The 20,642-nt window shown below is 39.5% G+C and overlaps 1 long non-coding RNA gene across 1 annotated transcript in view; it reads right to left on the bottom strand.

Annotated features, from left to right (window-relative positions):
- Positions 1–19,937, bottom strand: part of LOC122814838 — a 56,371-nt gene extending 36,434 nt beyond the window's left edge. The window contains exon 1 of the long non-coding RNA XR_006366907.1: positions 19,771–19,937. This is a non-coding gene — a long non-coding RNA (uncharacterized LOC122814838). The remainder of the gene's footprint in view (positions 1–19,770) is intronic.
- Positions 19,938–20,642: the final 705 nt, after the last annotated feature.

Below are 20,642 nucleotides of genomic sequence, written 5' to 3'. Positions count from 1 at the left end.
ATTCCTATTAGCTTCAATATAATGTGGTAGTTGAAAAGTGTATATAGATGCAGTTTTAGCAACACACTGAGGGTCAAATTAATTTGTGAGCTTATAATTCAGTTATGTTCTATAAATAGTTTAATCTGAGTTAGAATCAGATTCATTTTGTGGATAATTCAGTTTTCTGATAGCCTAATTGCAGTCAGTGTCTTTTTGTATTATTTATAAATTTTCTTTTAAATATTAATGAAGTCATTTCCAAGGAGATGATTTAAGTGTGTGTTGTTTTAGTAGGATTGTGGTGTCCATTTTGTTTTTTAAGTTACTTTTTGAGATCTAGAGTATTTTATTTATTTTTTATTTTATTTTACATTTGTTGACTGGGATAGTCCGACTGGATACATATCCATTTTCAGCGGAGGCCCTGGGAGAAAAGCTCCAAGGGTAAGCAGATACAGCATTACATAATACCAGCATTACATATTACAAACTGACTAGTTACAGAGATTACATAAGTAGGCAAGTTAAACAAGTTCCACAGGTTAGAGTTAATCTCGAGCGTAAGTCAGGATTAAATTAAATTACACAGTAAAATGGTTAACAGATTTTTACACATTCTAGAGAGGGTTAGCCAGGCTTGATACAGTGACATAGCCAGTTAAGTGACAAATGTTGTTTGAGTCTAGTTTTAAAATGACCTAAGGTGGAGTATTGTTTTTGTGAGACTGTGTGTGTGTTTATGTGCCTGTGTGTGTATGTATATGCATGCCACTATCTGTGTCTATGTGTTTGCATTTCATATCTGCAGTCTTAGAACTTCAGGTTTAAGCAAGTAAAATAAATACTGTGTTTTTCAGGTACTTTCATAAAATTGATGCTGCGCCACTGATGGCAATTAATCATTAGTGATGTGGGTAGGATAGTACTAAACAAATTTTTTATACACAAGGATGATATATTTTTAATACATCATACTATCTAGGTCCACTGCTAGAAGCAATACACACACACACACACACACACACACACACACACACACACACACACACACACACACACACACACACACACACAAAGATGCAGGCGTGTATAAATGTTAATGCACCAGTTAAGATTGTTTAAGACTGTTTGCACCATTAAAAAATAAAAAGCAAGGAAGTTCATCATAAGGGCCCTGACTGTGAGAAGGGAATAACATGTAGGAGTCAGGTGGAGAGACAGAGACAGGACATGGATGAGAGTCGGTGGACAGCAGGAGAGTGCTGGTTGAAGAGAAAAGCAAGCAGGATACAGAGAAAATAAATACTGGTACTGGTGATAGACAAGACAGATGGGCATGGAGATTACAGCTAAGAATGATGGTAGCCAGACAGTGGAGCTGAGAAATAGGACAGGGGATGAAATAAGCAGATAAAGGTGGAGGAAAAGAAGAGAAGAAGGTGGGAACAGGGGCGATAAGGTATGACAGAGATTTAGAGAAAGAACAAGGGAACGAATGTGACTAGAATGGGAAAGGCAGAAAACATACACAGAAGAGCAGGAGAAGAGTTAACCAGGAGAAGACATGATTGAGAAGAGAAGTGGCAAAGAATTCTGAAAGGATGCACATTCCTTAATGGCACAAAGTGGCAACTGATGGTGGGGGACTTAGTCATTAGTGGTAGTATAAAGGAGTGCAAGAGGAAGAGGAGTCTGGTGGAGCTGAAAATGGTACTTAGCCTAATCCTCTCCAGAAATAGACAAGTAGTGAACAAACTGGTCACAGCAGTAATTTTTACCCACATAAAATGCTCTATTTGGGAACAAATTACCTGACCCAGTACAGACAGGATTGGAAAGAAAAGAGAAATAAGAAACAAAAACAGAGTTAGCTAGGCATGACAGAATGCTGGAGGAAAGAAAGGAGGGAAGAGGCCAAATGTAATGGCAGGGAGACTTGGCTAGAAATGCAGCAGAAGGCCTAACCAGGAGAATTGGCTGCAAGAAGAAGCAGTACAGGGGAAAGTAGATGGAAAGGCCTACACAGAGGGATCAGAGGGACTTTTGGTGACTGGAACCCAAATACTAAGAAAATCAAGTAGGCAAGCGGGAAAGAAGAGCAGCAGTTTTCTGGATGTTGAAAGAGACCCACATCTAATCCTCTACAGAATAAGCCAAAAAGTGACCTATGCAGTCACAAAATAAAGGGGGGTCACTCAAATATAGTGGTCCATTTGAGAAATTATCTTGCAAAGAAAATTATGAAAGAAGTTAAGGAAACACCAAGGAGGCTGCAGACTTCTGCAGGGAGATGGGGAGATGAGAGGCATAGAGACATTTTCAGTAACACTACCTGTACCTGAGCTGAGGGCTAGCATAGTCAGGATGGTGAGGATCAGGCACCTTAACTACTAGCAAAATGAATGCAGAATGCAATACTAGCATGGGGGGTGACTGCTAAAGAGTATGTGTGGACACGCACCTTTTTAGCAAGAAGGACGTCTGTATGAGACCAAGGTAGACAGCACTGCAGAAAGATGGACTGGAAGAGTACATTAGTATGAGTGTGACTTTAAATTAATATGGAATGCAAGGGAGTAGGGACATTGTACAGGGCACAGTAAAGCATTACAATGAAGAATCTTGGGAAAAAAGAGATAGCAATCCAGGGTAAAGAAAATGCAGGAAGCCAGGTGACAACAGGTTTGGAAGAATTAAATTACAACAGAAACAAAAAATCAGCATAACAGGTACAATAAGATAGGAAGTGGGAGGGAGGAAAAAAGGAAGGTAACAATATGCAATGAAGGGAAACAGGGAAATGAAGGTTAAGATAGTAAAAAGAGAATGTGTGCTAGAAAGAAAGCTAGGGAGGGGAGGGAGGCCTGGACAAAGGGGAAGATGAGGCATCATGGTAGACTAGTAGAAGAAAGCAAGTGAAGATAGAGGGATCAGGTGGTACTTCGATTGCCGAAAGTCTAGGGAGGCATGTGGCTGAGATTCATGCACTATTTACTAACTATGAGGAATATGTAGCTTGGATGACTAAGAACTGAGTCAATAAAGAGAAGATGGTACACAGAAACTCCTAGGTACAGGGCTTTTTAGGAAGGGTATGGTAGATAAAGATGCATGTGGTGCTGTAATATTTATCAGGGAAGGACCGTAGTGGAAGTCTGAAGAAGTGGATGATGTAGGGAAATGGCAAAATAGATGAGGAGCAGAGGAGGAGCTGGAGGTAAAAGTCTGGAAAAGGGACTTCCACCATCATCTTCCTGATGTTAAAGTTGCTTAGAATAAAAGGAGTAGTCAGCCAAAAGTACAGTTACATAAACTTTCCATAACAGTAGATAAAGCTACGATTATTATTATTAATTATTATTAGTAATATTATTATTATTATTGAATAATCACTGTTGCAGTAGCCTTGGCTATATAGGATATATCTTGCTAAGGATATAACAGCTGGTCAGCTTTCAAAGCTTCAAGGGCCCCTTCCACATACCAAAATTGTTACTCAGTTTGAGCTGAGCTGATAAAAAATAGTTGTCTGTGTGCCAAGCCCTTCAGAGTTTTTATAACAACAGAGAGAGGAAGGCTAGAGCCCTGAAAAGGACAATGCTAGGAAAATAAAAATATATATTTTCATCCTGGCAAAAAAGCATACAAAAATAAGGAGGACAGAGGGAGAAAGGGAGCAGTTACTGCAGCAGTGATTTTTCAGACATCTACTGTCATGGTAAGTTTACTTACACCATTGAGCTATGTTCATTATATTGATCACTTCTGCAGTACTTTACCTATATAGGTTGACTGTCATAGCTTACACTCACTGGTAGGAGAAGGAGGAAAAGGAAGGATGAGGGTCCAGAAACCCATGAAGAATGGCCCCGGAAAGCTTGTCCTAGACATGGAGAAGGAATCAAGATGTAGTGCTTTTTAAAGGTACATACAGAGGACCATGTTGCTACTTCTAGAATACTTTTAGAATCCAACCTTTTCCAAAAAGCCACATATGAAGCCAAGGCCCTGGTAGAATGAGCCTTGACTCTTCTGGAATTGCCTTGTTAAAGTACAGCATAAGACAACTGTTTGGAAGCAGTCTGCTTTGACACAGTTTGTCCTTTCCTCTTACCTTCACAAAAAATAAACAACTGACAAGAATTCCTAAAGAACTGAGTTCTGTCAGGATAATGGTTTGTATTCATAGTCTGGGGCTGTTCAGGTACACAGCATGCATCGGTGGACAGCATCACTACATGGATGTGCAAATAAGATCAGCATAAAGTAGTTGCATTGAGAATATGGAAACGCAAGGCAAATTCTATAATCATGGCCTTTTTTCTAAACATGTAAATTGTGTAAAGGTCATCTTTTCATACACATGAACTATTTTGCAGCATTGGAAAATGTATGTGCCTTGGCATATTGAGGACAAGCAATGTAGAGCACAGTCATACATTAGAGCAAAGCTGCTTTTTTTGTTTTAAATTAAAGTGGTTAGAACAGTTTCATATAGGGATATCCTTTTGTGGGTACCCTGATGGTTTCATTAAATAACAGAAAAGGGATGACAGGAAAGATTGAAAAAGGGTAGAAAAACAAAGGGGGGAACACACAAGGGAAACATCAAGAGGGTTTGAGCTGGAGGAGGTGGGAGAGGATGGGCACTATGTTTTTGTTGGGGGATAGACCCCCCCCTCCTATTTTTCAGAATTTTTTCTTGTAAGATTTTTTTTGTGTGGGTGGAAAGTATGGAAGAGGGTGTATGAGACATGGTAATGTTCCTCAACTAAGTACCCAGTCCACAGAGCCTCAAACATGTCCACTGCCAGATGGTGTTACACTGTAGGTCCTTGATGTTGAGGGGGTAGGGGTCTGTGTTGGCATGGTGGTTGGCACTAACTGGGTGTGCATGCCTTCTACACACTGAAGAGAGGCTTCGACTGGCATAATTCTCTTGTCCACTATCTCTTGCAGTTTGCCCTTAACCAAACTCTGAAGCCCCCATTCAGTGAGGCTTGCCAGGCTGCCACATGCCGGAGTGCCTGTAGGACTGGCACCTCCACTCCGATCCTGTGCAGATAGCCCAAGATGACCAGGAGGTGATCTCTCCCTACCCTGGGATGTATGTGCCTGGACTGCTCCTGAGACATCTGAACCTTTATAAAAGAAAAATGAAATGGGACATAAGCAAAACAATAAATTTAAAAGAAACGCATAAGCAAAATAATAAATAAAAGAGAAATAAAAATGGTGCGGAGAGACAAAACAGAAAAAAGCACGGTAAATCCACACAATACCATTGTAATGCAAGGTATAAGGTCAATAAACCATTCAGAAAGATATCTTTATTGAAGTTCAGTTGTGTATGGGAATTGCTTATGAGTACACTTAGGGTAGCAATTTGGGAAGTGCTTATGTAACTTGGATATGTGTGAGAGCAGTGCTTATGCATACGTGTGATGATATGAAAAGTGATAAACAGAAACCTCCAGCAGGCAAGCTGGTGCAACTCAAGAACAAGTAAAATAGCAGCCAAAAATGTAGAACCAGCACCAGAGTCAAGGTGGCAACTGTACTGAAAACACATTTAATAAAATCAACAGAGAAAGTAAGCGCTTCATCCATTTTGTGCGAAAGAGCTTACTTTCTCTGTTGATTTTATTAAACGTGTTTTCAATGCAGTTGACATCTTGTCTCTGGTGCTGCTTCTACATTTATGATTTGAAAAAGTTTTCTTTCAATTCCATACATTTTAAACACATTTCACAGTACACAGTCAACAAACATTAAATAAATCATTAACTACTGCAGTAAAAACTGCACTATAACACATTTTCCTTGATCTGTTCATTTTTTCCTTGGAATTTCTTTCAGCTGCAAAGGTGTAAGAACAGTTGTTTGCAGGAGTAAAAGTGAAACTGTTTTAAAAGTATTGCTGTACTGCTGTCTATGCTACCCTGAATTATATGTAATAATTTCTACTATGGTTAATTAAGTAATACATATCTTATGGACACATGTTACTCATATATCTAAAGATTGCACCAGCCTCTTGGTTATTCTCTTTTCTTGTTGAGAATTGTACAGTATTTGTTCGTCAGCTACAAGTAAAAGAGAGGAGGATAATGTTATTTGCCTGTATTTGACTGCATTCCATATATTCATGTCTTATATTTCCTATAATCATTTATTTATTACTGTAACCTCTTAACAGAGAACAGCAGAGTTTTCTCTCTCTGTCATGAGCAGATGGATGTCTGATTACATGAAATGGTATTTATTTATTTTTTTTCTTAATCCATTTCATTTCAGAATGTCATCCCAAGTACATATTTGCAGGCTGAGATATCTGACTGTTGAAGTTCATGTACTTGTACAATGTATTCTGCCCCCATTGTATTTTAGAGGTATAGATATATATTTTCAGCTGTATATGGATTAAAAATTATATTTACTGTAAAACTTTGGACTTCTTTCCCAAACTGATAAACCTGCTTGGTCAGCTGGTCAACACTACACTTTTGCAAATCATCACACCAGTAATGGACTGCTGACTGCAGCGAGCTATACCAATTCTTGCCAGATATCATATTTTTCCAAGTGGTGGTATGTGTGCATGCCAGGATCTTCTCCAAGTACGAATCATCCAGAAGTTAGAGCATGATTAGGGTCTCCTTCTCAAACTAGCCTCGTGCCTTTACAGGTGCTGCTATTTTCAAACAGCCAGAACCAAACTGAGGAAAGTATGGTGATGGCTGTATTAACCACTCCCTGTTGGGTGTGACATCACCTTGACCAAACTCTTTTTACTAGCATGATCATTAGACCAGGTGTTTATAACATTCACAGGTTTGCTGTAACCACAAGTGCTTTGTCACACCCTGTTGTTTCTTGAAGGCAAACACTTACCTAGTAGAAAATAACTAATGGATTATTTATAAATTTCTCTAAATTAAATAGGTGCTGCCAGTAATATTTCTTCATAGCATTTTTTCTTATTTCTGCATTTGGTTTCATGCAGTCAAGTGTGGACTATTTATTTTTTTATCTTCATTTTTTTATTTCTTTTATTAATAGGTAGTGGAGAAATAAATTGCAATACTACTTTTGTATATGCATTACTTGTTAGGGTGTGACATACAGACCTGAATGACCAAGGATTAACATACACATTCATTGCAATCTGACATTCAGATGACTCCATTTTGAATTTTACCAGTTTATTTGTATATTAGCTATTTATGGCCAGTTTGTAATGTCCACATTGCTGTGTAGTGCTGCAAAGTTCATAAAAATCTGCAGTGCATCCACACCTTTTTAGACTTGTTCATGTAGCATGTCATGAGCATTTACAATAGACAAAAATATGGAATATGCCAATGTACCTCATAACATGTTTCCATTATACTATCATTCATACAAATGCATATAAATTAGCCTAATATGCATACTAAGCAAGTAAACTGGCCTGAATTTACATAACAAGGCTGAGCTGTGTGATATACTGATCTGCAAGTAGCCAAGATAGGTGGCAAATTACTTAGGATACCTCAGACATCCAAAAGTAAGAAAATTTTATGAAATAAGCAATAAGGGCAATTAACAGTTCCTGTCATAGTGTTTTAAAGGTTAATTGCAACTGTATTGTGTTATTACATTCAATGACTGCTTAACTATGGGGAACTGCTTGCAGTTCATTTGACATGTGCTTCTGTACATTGAAAATGTAATAACTGAACAATACATCATTGTTATTCTCCATGCAATTTAAACCGTGTTATTAAACTTGTCAATGTTTACTGTACATAAGACAGAAATTCAGATGTGTAGCGGAAAAAGAAGTTATGTCTTACCATAACATTCCATCTGTGTTGTTGATCTTCACTAATCCTTGAAACGACTTTGTTGTTTACTTCAGCTCACGCCTTCCAAACTCTCGAGCTAGGCTCTCCCCATAATGCTCCTCTCTAAATTACCTCAGATTGAGTTTGCCTAAAATAGAGGCAGACAGATAGTAAATAACAATAAGAGACCAGATCAGTGTCCCTAATATGAAGCCAGTCTTCAGAGTATTCAATCCCACTAAGAGTCTCAGGTCAGGGGAAGGAGGGGGGGAGTCAAGGATTAGTTAAGATCGACAACACAGATGGAACATTATGGTAAGACATAACTTCTTTATCTGATGTTGTCAATCTTCATGTACTCCTTGACTGTGGGACAGAGCCCCTAGCTACCGGAATCTTGGGAGGTCTCAGGGAAGAACATTCCTGAGCACCATCAACCCAAATGATGCACACCTCCTAAAGACCTGGTCCAGTTTGTAATGAGTGACAAAAGTATGAGGAGATGACCATGTGGCTGCTGCAAAAATGTCATTTAAAGAAGCTCTGGCATGAAAAACTGCAGAAGCTGCTACAACTCTAGATGAATGGGCTTTCACAGAGCGTGGTGGGTGACGTCCCTTTGAATGATAGATAAAAGTCATACAGTCTCTGAGCCATTTAGCTAAGGCAACCATGGAAACTGCGTTACCTAAGGAAAGTGAAAAAGGCAACAAACAGTTGGTCAGATTTTCTGATATCCTTTGTTCTGTGATGGTAAAAACGTAACTGCCTGTGAGCGTCTAATAAATGTAGGCAGTACTCTCTCTTATTGGAGGAATTAGGGAAAAAGACTGGTAAGTGCAAGGTTTGATTGATATTAGATTCTGAAACTACCTTTGGCAAGAAAGAAGGATCAGTTCAGAGGGAAACCCTGTCCTTGTGAAATATTATATAGGGGGGCTTGCAGGACACGGCTTGAATCTCTGATTCTGTTCTTGTGGAAGTAATAACTACTAAAAAGACAGTTTTCCATGTCAGAAATTTTAAGTCTCAAGTAGCCGAAGGTTCAAATGGGAATAGAGTAAGAGATTGTAGGACTGAGGGTAAATCCCATGGTGCAGTGGGCTATTTAAGCAGAGGCCTTAACATTGGGGTTCCCTTCAAAAAAAGCTTTACAAAGTTTATGTGAAATAAGTGAAGAACCATCAAAACCAATATGGAAATTAGATATCATGGCTAGATGGACCCAAATGGTAGAGACTGAAGAGCCAGATTGATAAAGAACAGCCAGAAAATCCAATATTTTATCCATGGGAGCTGTATAAGGGTCAAGATCATTGCTAAGAGCCCATCTAGCAAATTTTTTCCATTTAATCTGGTACGGTTTCCTAGTAGAAGGTTTGTGATGGGCCAAAATAATTTATCAGACTGGTAAGGTAAGGGAAGAATGCCTGGCAGTTATGGGAATTAGAGAAGCCATGCAGTGAGCTTGAGATGTTGGAGATTCAGATGAACCATACCTTCTGGATGAGATAATAGATCTGGAGCTGGGTCCAAAATCCAAGGCTTCCAAAGTAGATGAGGTCATATGAAGGGAAACCATACCTGTCGAGGCCAGAAAGGAGCAATGAGGATTATTGTGTTCTCTGACCACTTGGCTTTCTTTAGAAACTGGGATATCAGAGGAGTTAGGGGAAAGGCATACAGGAGACCAGGAGGCCAATCATGGAGAAAAACCTCTCTGGGTGACTCCCCTGGGGGGGGGGTTAAGGCAAAGTAACTGTTGCACTTGTTGCTTAGAGGGGATGCAAACAGATCACAGCAAGGTTGACCCTAGTGGAAGAATATCTTCTTCATCACCACAGGATTGAGAGACCACTTGGGAGGCATTAGGATAGTTCTGCTCAGTTTGTATGCTATCACATTGGATCTCCCTGGAATATGCATTGCCATGAGAAAGCAGTTGGAAGAAATTGCCCATTGACAGACTCTGACAGCTTCTCAACAAAGTGGGTAAGATTTGGTTCCCCCTTACTTGTTGATGTACCAGACTACCGACAAGTTGTCCATCTGAATTGCCACTGTTCCCAAGGGAAGGGCATCTTGTAATGCTTGCAATGCCAAGAGCACCACCCTCATCTCTAGAACATTGATGTGCAAATTGGCTTTCTGTTGAGACCAAGTACCTTGGAAAGTCTTTCCCAGATAATGCCCCCCCATATGGGAAGCATCTATGGTCACTATGGCTTGGGGCTGTGGAAGGATAAAAGGATGGCCTGAAAAAATCTAATTGGAATGGAGTCACCAAGACAGGTTTTGTTTGAAGCAATTGGTGATGAAGATGCGGTATGACACTGGCTGATTCATTAATGACCATTGGAAGGCTAGAAGCTAAAATCCACATGTGATATCTGGCCAAGGGAACTAGAGTTACAGAGACTACCATAGAGGCCAGCACCTATAGGATGAGTGTGGCTGGAACACTTCTGTTCTGAACTATATGGTTTACTTGTGATCTGATCTTTTGGAGCCTGTCTACTGGGAGTGAAATGATTCCAGTAACAGTGTTTATTAGAGCTCCAATAAATTCCAACTGTTGAGTAGGTTGTAAATTTGACTTTTCATGATTTACTGTAATGCCTAATGAAGCCCAAAGATACAGGATGTAATCTCTTGCCTGTTCTAGTTGATGTCTGTTGGTAATGGTAAGGAGCCAGTCATTGAAATGAGGAAAAACTCAAAATCCCTGCAGTCTGAGATGAGCTGCTACCACTGCCATGCATTTTGTAAACACCCAGGAGCTGTGGTGAGACCAAAGGGCAGTGCTCGGAACTGGAAATGACTGGCTCCCAGCTGGAAGTGCAGGAATCTTCTGGAGCAGTTGTCCATTTTTATATGGTAATACACATCCTGAAGATCTACAGACTACATACAATCATCTTTTTCCAAGAACAGAAGTAATGACTGTACCGAGACCATCTGGAATTTGGTTTGCTGAACTGCCTCATTGAACTGGCTGAGATCCAAAATGGGTCTCCAGTCCCCTGTCTTTTTGGGCACTAAAATGAATCTTGAGTAAAATCCAGATCCTCTTTGGTCTGGTGGGACTTCATGGATGACTCTTTTTTCGAGCAGTTTTTGAATGTCTACGACTGCTGCTTCCCTGTGACTGGGTGGAACATCTGAGAGTCTTTTTTGTGTTTTTGGATTTGACAAAAGGGGAATGACGTAACCTCTGGAAATGATCCCTTGTGCCCATTTGTCCAATGTCATCTGTAGCCAGGCAGATCAGTGCATAGATAATCATCCCCCGACTGCCTCCAGAGGAAGGCAATCAGGCCTCAGTTCAGAAGTGCTGGTAGGACCTACCAGAGAAAGAATCTCTGGACCCCTGGTTCTGCGGTCCACCTCTGCCTCTAGGATGGCGTCTTCCATTGTTACTTCCCTGTCTTCCCCAGGGAAAGTCATTGCCACATGAGTCCTGGAAAGGCCCTTGGGACTTTTTGAACCATAGCCTCCTACTTCTCTGGTTTCTGGAGTAGGGCCGTTGAGGAGTGGAGAGGCGTACGTCAATGGCAGAAAGAGTCTTCCCATCTTTCTCATATCTGGCCAGTGTGTCTTTTACCATGAGTCCAAAAAGGGATGTTCATCAAATGGAGCATTGATAAACGAAGATTTAAATGGCTCCACAAAGTCACTCAAGTGCATCTAGGCATGTTTCCTAATGGCAACCCCTGAACCCGCTGCTCTTGTCGTCTCTTCGGCTGCGTGGGCAATTAGTCTCATGGACGAGTTAGAAATTGATTCAAGGGTGGTGAGCTGAGAGGTAACCTTGTCTCGTACCCCTCTGGCTATTGCTCCTGTGAGAGTATCTGACAGCTCTTTAATCAGATCTCTTTGCAACCTGGTAAAGTGCGCCATGTAGTTCAAAGACCTGAGACTGAAGGCCAATGCAATGTAAATGCTCTTCCCAAACCTATCCATAGTCCTAGACTCCTTGTTAGGAGGATGGATAGTAGGAATTTCCTCTGCAAATTCTTTCTTTGTGGCTGCCGCTATCATCATGGCATCTACTGGGATCCCCTTAGCCCAATGCTGCTTGTCCTTAGGAACAAAAAGGATCCGGTCAGGTCTCTTGGGGATCGGCTCAATGGAGTCAGTAATCTTCCAGGCCCACTGTGCAATCAATTTAATGAGCTTGTCAGAGGGCAGAGAGATCCAAGAGGTAGCGGGCTGGGCACAAAAAGCCTCCAAGTATACCAATTCCTCCGAGGAAGGCTGGTGGAAGTCCAGGCACACCTCTGTTTCAGGATTTCCAGGATGTCCCCAAAGGAAACATTGTCAGGAGGTGACCTGGGGGAACCTTCCCCCTCATCTAAATCGGTATCCTCAGTGAAGTACTCCTCTGGGGAGTCTAAGTGCTTTATCTTGCACTTTTTCTTTACAAGTACTTCTTCAGGTCGATGTTCCAGTGAAGTATACAAAGTGGAAACCACCAAGCTGGGACTCTCCTGAGGCTTTTGTGCCTCCTGTCCCAGGAATGAGGCTGACAGTAGCTTTGGTTGAGGGGTTATAGATGATTAGCCTGATAGAGATGGCAAAGACTGGGAGTCCACAATAGACAAGGCCTTCTCCATGATCCGGAAGGCTGCCCCCCCCATAGAAGGATGGGAGCCTGGAACCAAAATAGATTCCTTCACAACCATGATCCAACTCCACACGGAGGAGGTGGCCTCCAAGGCAGAAGCCTGGGTAGAGCCACTGAACACAGAAGCACCGAGGGGCATGGAAAGTTCTGAAAAAACGGAAGTTGAGCCCTGCCCCTCAAAACCGGAGATGAAGTCTCGTCCCCCGGAGACCTCCACAGCCGAAGCCAGGCAGGTCATTGCCAGGGGCTCCAAAAACTAAACTGGAGTTGGAGGAGGAAGATGAGACTGTGTGAAAGCAGGACAGGTCCCAGTGCCAAGTTGGCTAGGAACCAAAGATGGAGGTAATCCCCTCACCATCAAAAGCTGGTCCACCAGCCTCATGATGTCTGATTCTGAGAGTGTCTTAATGGCTCAAATGGATGATACCAAAGAACTAGGCGGTCTCCGTTCCATGAATGGACTAGGTGGTCGGTCTGCAAATGTATCGACTGATGGAATGGAGAATATGTGGTTCTAAGTAGTGTCCTGAATGAAGTCTACTTTGGTTCCAACAAAACCTCTAGTGCCGAAGCTTTAGGTGTCCATTTCAAAGAAATTGTTGGTGCTGAATCATTTTTGCCTGTTGGTGCCAAGGACACCGTAAACACTGAAGGCTGTCAGTGTAGTATTGCAGGCAGTTCTGAGGAACTGCTCGTTATCGAGTGAGATTGTTTCTTTGGCTTAGAGGAGGAGAAAGAGGAAGATGACGAGTTGGCATCGGTCTTCAGACCAGATATGGCCTCTTCAAACTCTCCTTTTAACAATCCTTTTAAGATGAGCTTATTTCTCCAGAGAAAGCATGACAGATGGCACAATCCTCTTGCAGGTGGATAACACTCAAACAATACACACAACATACATACCCATCTGAATTGGGCATCATTCTTTCCTATTTTTGGCACCTCTTAAAGCCAGAGGTGCCCTTCGAAGGTTTGTCAGCCATACAGAAAAAAACTAGGCCCAACCAAGAAAAGGTCAAACACACACACACACACACACACACACACACACACACACACACACACACACACACACACACACACACACACACATTCACTGGTTTAAAGAGGGAACAAAGAAGATTTTTTTTTTTTTTAATTTTAATGGAGAAGGGAAGAAGGTACTAGCTATGGTAGCCAGAAATACCTCAAGAGGTAAAGGAAGTACCAGCAATGGTACGTTATAGAAAACTACCAAAAGGTAGAGGAAAAAGGGAAGGGATCACTCACATGTTCTAGAAAGAAAAGAGGAGTGGGTAGAAAAGCTACAAAGAGCTAAGGATAAATGAGATGGGAAAAAAAACTTACTAAAGATAATGCCAAACCTCAAGAGAGGTTGAACACGTCTGATACATGAAATGGCAAGTGAGGTCTGAGGTAATTTACAGAGAAGCATTATGGATCGAGCCTAGCTCAAGAGTTTGGAAGGGGCGAGCTAAAGTAAACGGCCAAGTCAGTTCTAAGGCTCGGAACCAAACCTGCAGTCAAGGATTACATGAAGACTGACAACATCAGATCTGTTGTTTTAGTAATGTCAGTGAGGGAAGAGTACCTGTCAGTGGCAGACAGTATTACATTTTTTGTATTGAAAAATCTGAAGTTGTGCTCTTTAAGATTGTAGTTTTGTTGGATTGTTTCTGCAATGGTGTTGATGGCAGGAACATCAGGCAAATAGATGACACTTTAACTACTGATGTCATGTAAAAGGTACTATGGTAAGTGTCTGACACTAGTGCTTCAATTTTTTCCCCTGTAAAGTACAGGCAGAGAATAAGGGATCCAGGTATAAACATGATAACTTTAGCTATGAAGAAAATTGTGTACTCATGGCAGCAATTAGGACATACAGCATACTGCGGTTTGGTAAAGGGGAGTCCAGACAAGCCAAGAGTAGTAAAGCATGGAGCCCAGTAATTGAAATCAATCCAGATGGAGGCAGAAACAGACCTCTGACACAGCTCAAGAACAGTGCAAATGATCTGGTAGGACATGCTGGAAGCAAGGCTAGACAGAATGTAATTTCCAAGACTACAGTGGAAGGGGGGCTCCAAATCTTAAGTTAACACCAGATGATGAATTCCTTCTGTCCACCTGTGGGTAGAGCTAGGATACAGAATTTGGTGTAACTTGAATAATTAGTCGCAGCATGGATGCTGTTCCATCAAACCAAAGTCTGCAACAGCATCTGTATTCCTCCTTTCCTGAAGGTTGGTTTAAAGTATACACTTTTTAAATGTTTAACATAGAATGGTGACATACAGTGCTGTAATTAAACATGTCATAATTCATTATTATTAGGTCAGCCATGTACATCAACAGCTAATAAAAGTGGTAAATGCCCCCCACATAAACATGTTATACTGTATGCTGTTGCAGTATTATTAATATGTTGTAATGATTTATTTTTAGAGTCAGCATCAGAAACAAACAGTTCATCTTTACCAATAAATATGGATGACGTCAGCAGTAGAATGGATGTTGCTGATGATAATGAAGATGATGATGATGATGATGATGATGATGATGTTGATGATAATGTAGTTATATTTATGATGCACCCTGAAGGAAGGCAGTCTCCCAGTGTAATGACAGGCTACCTCACCTAATAATCCTCAGAAAAACAAACTACAAAACTGATGAAAAAGCGAACTAGTTCCCAGTAAGAGGCAGGCTTCTAAAAGACTCAAACTGAATTTATTAAACCAAATAAAAAGTGAGCGCATAAGCGCTTTCGGCAAAAACAATGTCTCGCCTTCTTCAGACAAATAACCGAATACAATTTTAAAAATATATTATATATACACAACAATTAAAATAATCCAATTGTATTGAAATGCATTCGTATATACAGCATTGCCATGGGAACCTTAAAAGAGAAATAAGTTTCAGGCATTCTAATGCTGAAAAACTTGGATGAAATTAAATACCATACATATTTAAATGCATGATCATTAAATCTTGCCAGGTACTTTCATAAAATAAAGCACATATGAAAAACCATTGTTCGCAAATTAATTCATGCAGGTTTAAAATTTCAAAAAAGAGGATGCATTCATGAAGTGTGTGTTATATGCATTTTAACATACTTTACTTATACATATTCCAAATAATGGAAAAAAATATAGAAAAAGATTTTTTTCTAAAAATAACAACATGGTGACCACAGATGCTTCCTAAAATGTAATGGGTGATTGTAAACATACACAAATAACAATATTATATAAATAACTTCATTACACTATAAATTAATAAATAACATTTAAATAATTTATAGTGTAATGAAGTAAAGTATGTTAAAATGCATATAACACACACTTCATGAATGCATCCTCTTTTTTGAAATTTTAAACCTGCATGAATTAATTTGCGAACTATGGTTTTTCGTATGTGCTTTATTTTATGAAAGTACCTGGCAAGATTTAATGATCATGTATTTAAATATGTATGGTATTTAATTTCATCCAAGTTTTTCAGCATTAGAATGCCTGAAACTTATTTCTCTTTTAAGGTTCCCATGGCAACGCTGTATATATGAATGCATTTCAATGCAATTGGATTATTTTAATTGTTGTGTATATATATAATATATTTTTAAAATTGTATTCGGTTATTTGTCTGAAGAAGGTGAGACATTGTTTTTGCCAAAAGCACTTATGCGCTCACTTTTTATTTGGTTTAATAAATTCAGTTTGAGTCTTTTAGAAGCCTGCCTCTTATTGGGAACTAGTTCGCTTTTTTATCAGGCTACCTCACCTCACATGTTAGTAACTCTACAGAAAGTGACACTGCATCACAAAGTCAAACACAGGCTGACATTCCGCTCCCGCTTTTACAACAGGAGCAAACATGCACTTCCACACCAGTGTCTCCACAGGCAAAAGAAGAGTTTTTGGATGAAGGCAGGCAGTCTGGGGCCATTTTGTCCATAGTGATAATATTACGAAGAGGTGCTAGGTGCAGGAATTACTTTGAACTTCCTCAGGAAACATGTAAAGTACTGGCAGCACAATGGGAAATGTGCTGTGACATAGTTAGGGCTCAAACTAGTGCAAAAGACAGTCAGTTAGAAATGATGAGAGTCCTAAGATTTCAAACAGTACTTTGGACTGGCAGAGAGAAGGGATAATGCCATGGTTTCTCTGATGTATAGCATCATGGTACACCAGGCATCAGTTGCAGCCTTCGTTCGTACACTGGTTCGGACATACCAGAGTCAAGTCAGATTCAGTTTAAACAGAGGAAGGGGACGGGGACAGTCCAGACTCATGGGGGAAGACCACATGATGCTAATGCTGGCTCTCAATACTGTAATGTCAGCACTCACAGTGAGCAATCACAACACATTTCTCACAGGACATGTCAACAGTCATCTTCATCTAGGAGAACCTCATGTTTCAAGTAGAGCTCAAGGTCACAAAGCACTGTCAGGTCACTGACAGGAGGATCACCTTCATCCTCTAGATCATACCGATTAACTCACCTTACATTTCTCATGGTAGCCTATCATCCATCTGTGCTGCACCATCACCAGGCCTATCAATAGATGTGTATGACACCTTTGATCTAGAGCTATTGTAATTTAACATTTCTTTATAAGTATGTTTCTGTAATGAAATTTAAGGATTGGTTGGCATTGGGTGGGTGGACATACATGTGAAGTTATTCCCTTTCCAGCTATTACTTTCACCATATTTTGTAAGTTGCAATCCTGTACATTTGTAATTAAATGCAACTGTGTGTGGGGAGGAGGTAAGTCTGTGTAAAAAACTGTAAGCACATACATACCTCATCACTGCAAAAAGGAATAGGGATTTGACCTCATTAATATTTTACATGACGGTAAGAAAGAAGTGGTGTGCAGAGTACCATAATTCTTTACAAATAAATTGAAAATGAAAGTTACATTTCTCACTGCTGACAGTACCTGTTTCTATTGAATACTAAATAAATAATTTAAAAAATACAGCAAGTGCAAATGTTGACTTATGTATTGACTTGCTGCCTTTCAGAATCACTGCACAGTAGTCAATGAGCACTCAGGCAAACATCTAGTAATAAAAAATATTTTAAGATGAGACAGAATGCTAGATGAACATTGGCAGTAGGCCATGCACCAGACTGCATAGATCATAGGTATCACTGCATACATCAATTATACTGTACATGTTTTTTAAAAAAAAAGTAAATACTGACCTAAATGCCCTGGTTCATAGTTCTGAACTAGACACCGTCTCTTAACCTGTGAAGCTGCATGCCATGCACAAGCCTGCTACATGGGCTACCAGCTGGTCATAGTGGGACTGCAACTGAGAGTTGCAGTGACAGCATGGGTCACTTCACACGAAACCGGTGTATAATCATATTATGCAGAATGCATCATTTAGGTGCTACACAACAGTATTCCATTCAGGAATATATGATAATGAAACACTAATGAGCTGTTGCTCATTGTAGCTATACCATGTCTCTGAATCTGAGTTATCACCATTGCACTATTGGCCATGAAATCCCCCCCCACCCCCACCCCAACCCCCGACATGACAGGGATATTTCTTTCTGAAATTTGGCCAGTGAATGTGAAACTCTCTCCTAAATCCTAAAACATCAAACATCTGAAAATTGTCAGGCTTACAAGACAACTTCTTTAAAAAGGTAAATCGGAAATAATAAAAAATGCTAATTTTACAAAGATGTGTCCAGCTTTGTTAACACGTATTTTGAACTTTTGTATTCTTAAGTATATTGACATTAAATAAAATACCTGTTTCTCTAGATAATATAAATACATGGACTGATGGTAACTTGTCCCTTCCCATTTTTAACTCATAATCAAATAACTTATTCCATGAACTGAAAATATATATATAAAAAAAAACTCATACTATTATTGCAATGAGTCTTGTTTGGGGCTGTCTGTATTGGGGTTACTCATACTACCTGCTATGTTCTGGGCAACGTGGTGAAGGCCAACTAACTAATTTCGCCCTAATAAAGTACATTACTGTCACACCATGAATTATGCCTGGTTTGGTGATTTGTTTTCATCTTTTGTTTCCTAAAACTTTGTCTGTGAAATAAAATATATCTCTCTGTTTAACTTTGGTGTGTGTGTGTGTGTGTGTGTGTGTGTGTGTGTGTGTGTGTGTGTGTGTGTGTGTGTGTGTGTGTGTGTGTGTTTATACTTTCTATTTACATAGGTGACAGGTTACACAATATGATCTGACAAATAAGAAAATAAATAATATAAACAAACATGGTCATCCTGCCAAAACATGCAGTCCAGATTACATGACTTTGCTGGTCATTTGGCTAGACAGATAAGTGTTTGTACAGCAAAAAGTCACATCCACAAGAAGAACTCTATAGTTCCGAGTTGCACTTGCAAATGTTAGTGAAAAAGTGATAAAAAAAGCTGTCATTAGGTTTGTGCTACCAGAATTACCAAACTTCAGAAATGATGGTGCAAGTAAATGACATTGTAAGGGCAAGAGTAATGAGTTCTGCATTACAGTACAGTAGGCAACACAAGCTAATTTGAAGTGACTTGTAATTAAACATTAAAAGAACACCAAGAGGACTAATAGAATGCTAACTAATTTTAATTCCTAAAAAAGCAGATTGCTATGTATTTAGCAATAAATGCTGAATAGGTAATTTAGCACAAAAAATATGTAACTTGCAGGAAGCAGTAAATAAGTAAAAGGAGATGGTCCTCAAGGTTTTCTACACTACTGTTAAAACTAGTAAGAAATACTACCTCTCCAATATCCTTAACATAATAAAATTGATACCCAATGAAGAGACGAATTAAGGAAATTGTACTGCTTGTGGCATTCACTCCTGAAAGTGTGTGATTCTCTGAATAGCATACTTCAGCTTACAGCAACTTAGTCAAGAGCCCCAAGGGTCTTTATTACTTGTGCTAAGAAGTCAGTTTCATATTCTGTAAAATATTTTTACAGGCAAAAATACCTTCATATTCACAAGATAAATAATGTTAGTTTCAAAGATCATTTTAATTTGGGTTGAGGTAAACATTTTATATGGCACATGATCAGTTCTGACAACACCTTTCCTGAAGAAAAATCAAGCATTCATTACCTCACTGTTCCATCAGTCAGTCACACTATTTAAAATACTAAAACAGCAGTGAAAGTGTAAGTCATCTCTGCAGCCTAAGGGAACAACATAATTTCAAGTCTTCATGCAGGCAAACCAGAACACAGAACAACATTAGTATGTAACAGGCATTTTAAGAGGTGACAGCTAATCAGATTCTGGTTTTCAACTTACTTCCAGGAAACATAATAGAAACAAAACCTGGATATTGAGGCTTTTACTGATGGATTTCCAAGACGTCTTTAAGTCTTTAAAAATAGGTAACTTCAGATACCCAAAGAAAACAGCAATATGAAATTTTTACCACAAGGATTGAGGAAGACAAGAGAGCAAGCACAGGAAATGGCCATTTTATTGAAGGAATAAAAACAACAGTATTACTTCCTGCTGTAAAACCTACCCACAGCTTCCTGAGTTCATCAGCAGCATATTGTTGAGGTCACAGACATTTCACTGATACTAAGTGCAGTCATTTAAAGCAGTAAAAAAAGCCTTGAGGTTTTTGTATATCACTTTCAAAGTACAGCCTTTTGAAAAAAAGCTCCGTCACGTGAGCTGACCAGACTGGTGTGGAGTGATACAGCTAACATAGCTGCTGCTAATCAGCTTAAGCAGAGAAAGTCTGTAAATTATATTGGTGTGTCAAAACGAGATCCCTTTGTCTAAATATATTTATTTTTTGTGAGTATGCAGATGTTCTAATGTCATTTATCCTGGGGCAACAAGTGCACCTCCTACAAGCCCAGTTGCTATTCCTTCTGAAACAAGTACCAGATCATTAGTTCCCCTTTTAAGTCTGGACTGCCTACTGTGTTTAAAAAATCTGATTATCCCCTGTTGTTTTTTTTTCTGTTTCTTTAATTTAGGGCTTCTTAATTACTCACAGCTACTAGTAATTCTGTTGATAAACTAGTCTTTGAAATCAGATATGGCTTATAGTTATATTTCCAATTCCCACTCGTATAAACCAAAAAAGTACAGGGCACAGACTACTATATATAAATAAAAAAAAAATAGAACAACCATTTTGATAAGATCACGTATGT

The sequence above is a fragment of the Protopterus annectens genome, chromosome 11.part0 (genome assembly GCF_019279795.1).
Source record: "Protopterus annectens isolate FY-2018-M chromosome 11.part0, PAN1.0, whole genome shotgun sequence".
NCBI classification, from domain to species: domain Eukaryota; kingdom Metazoa; phylum Chordata; order Ceratodontiformes; family Protopteridae; genus Protopterus; species Protopterus annectens.
This window is presented reverse-complemented; position numbering and strand designations above follow the sequence as displayed.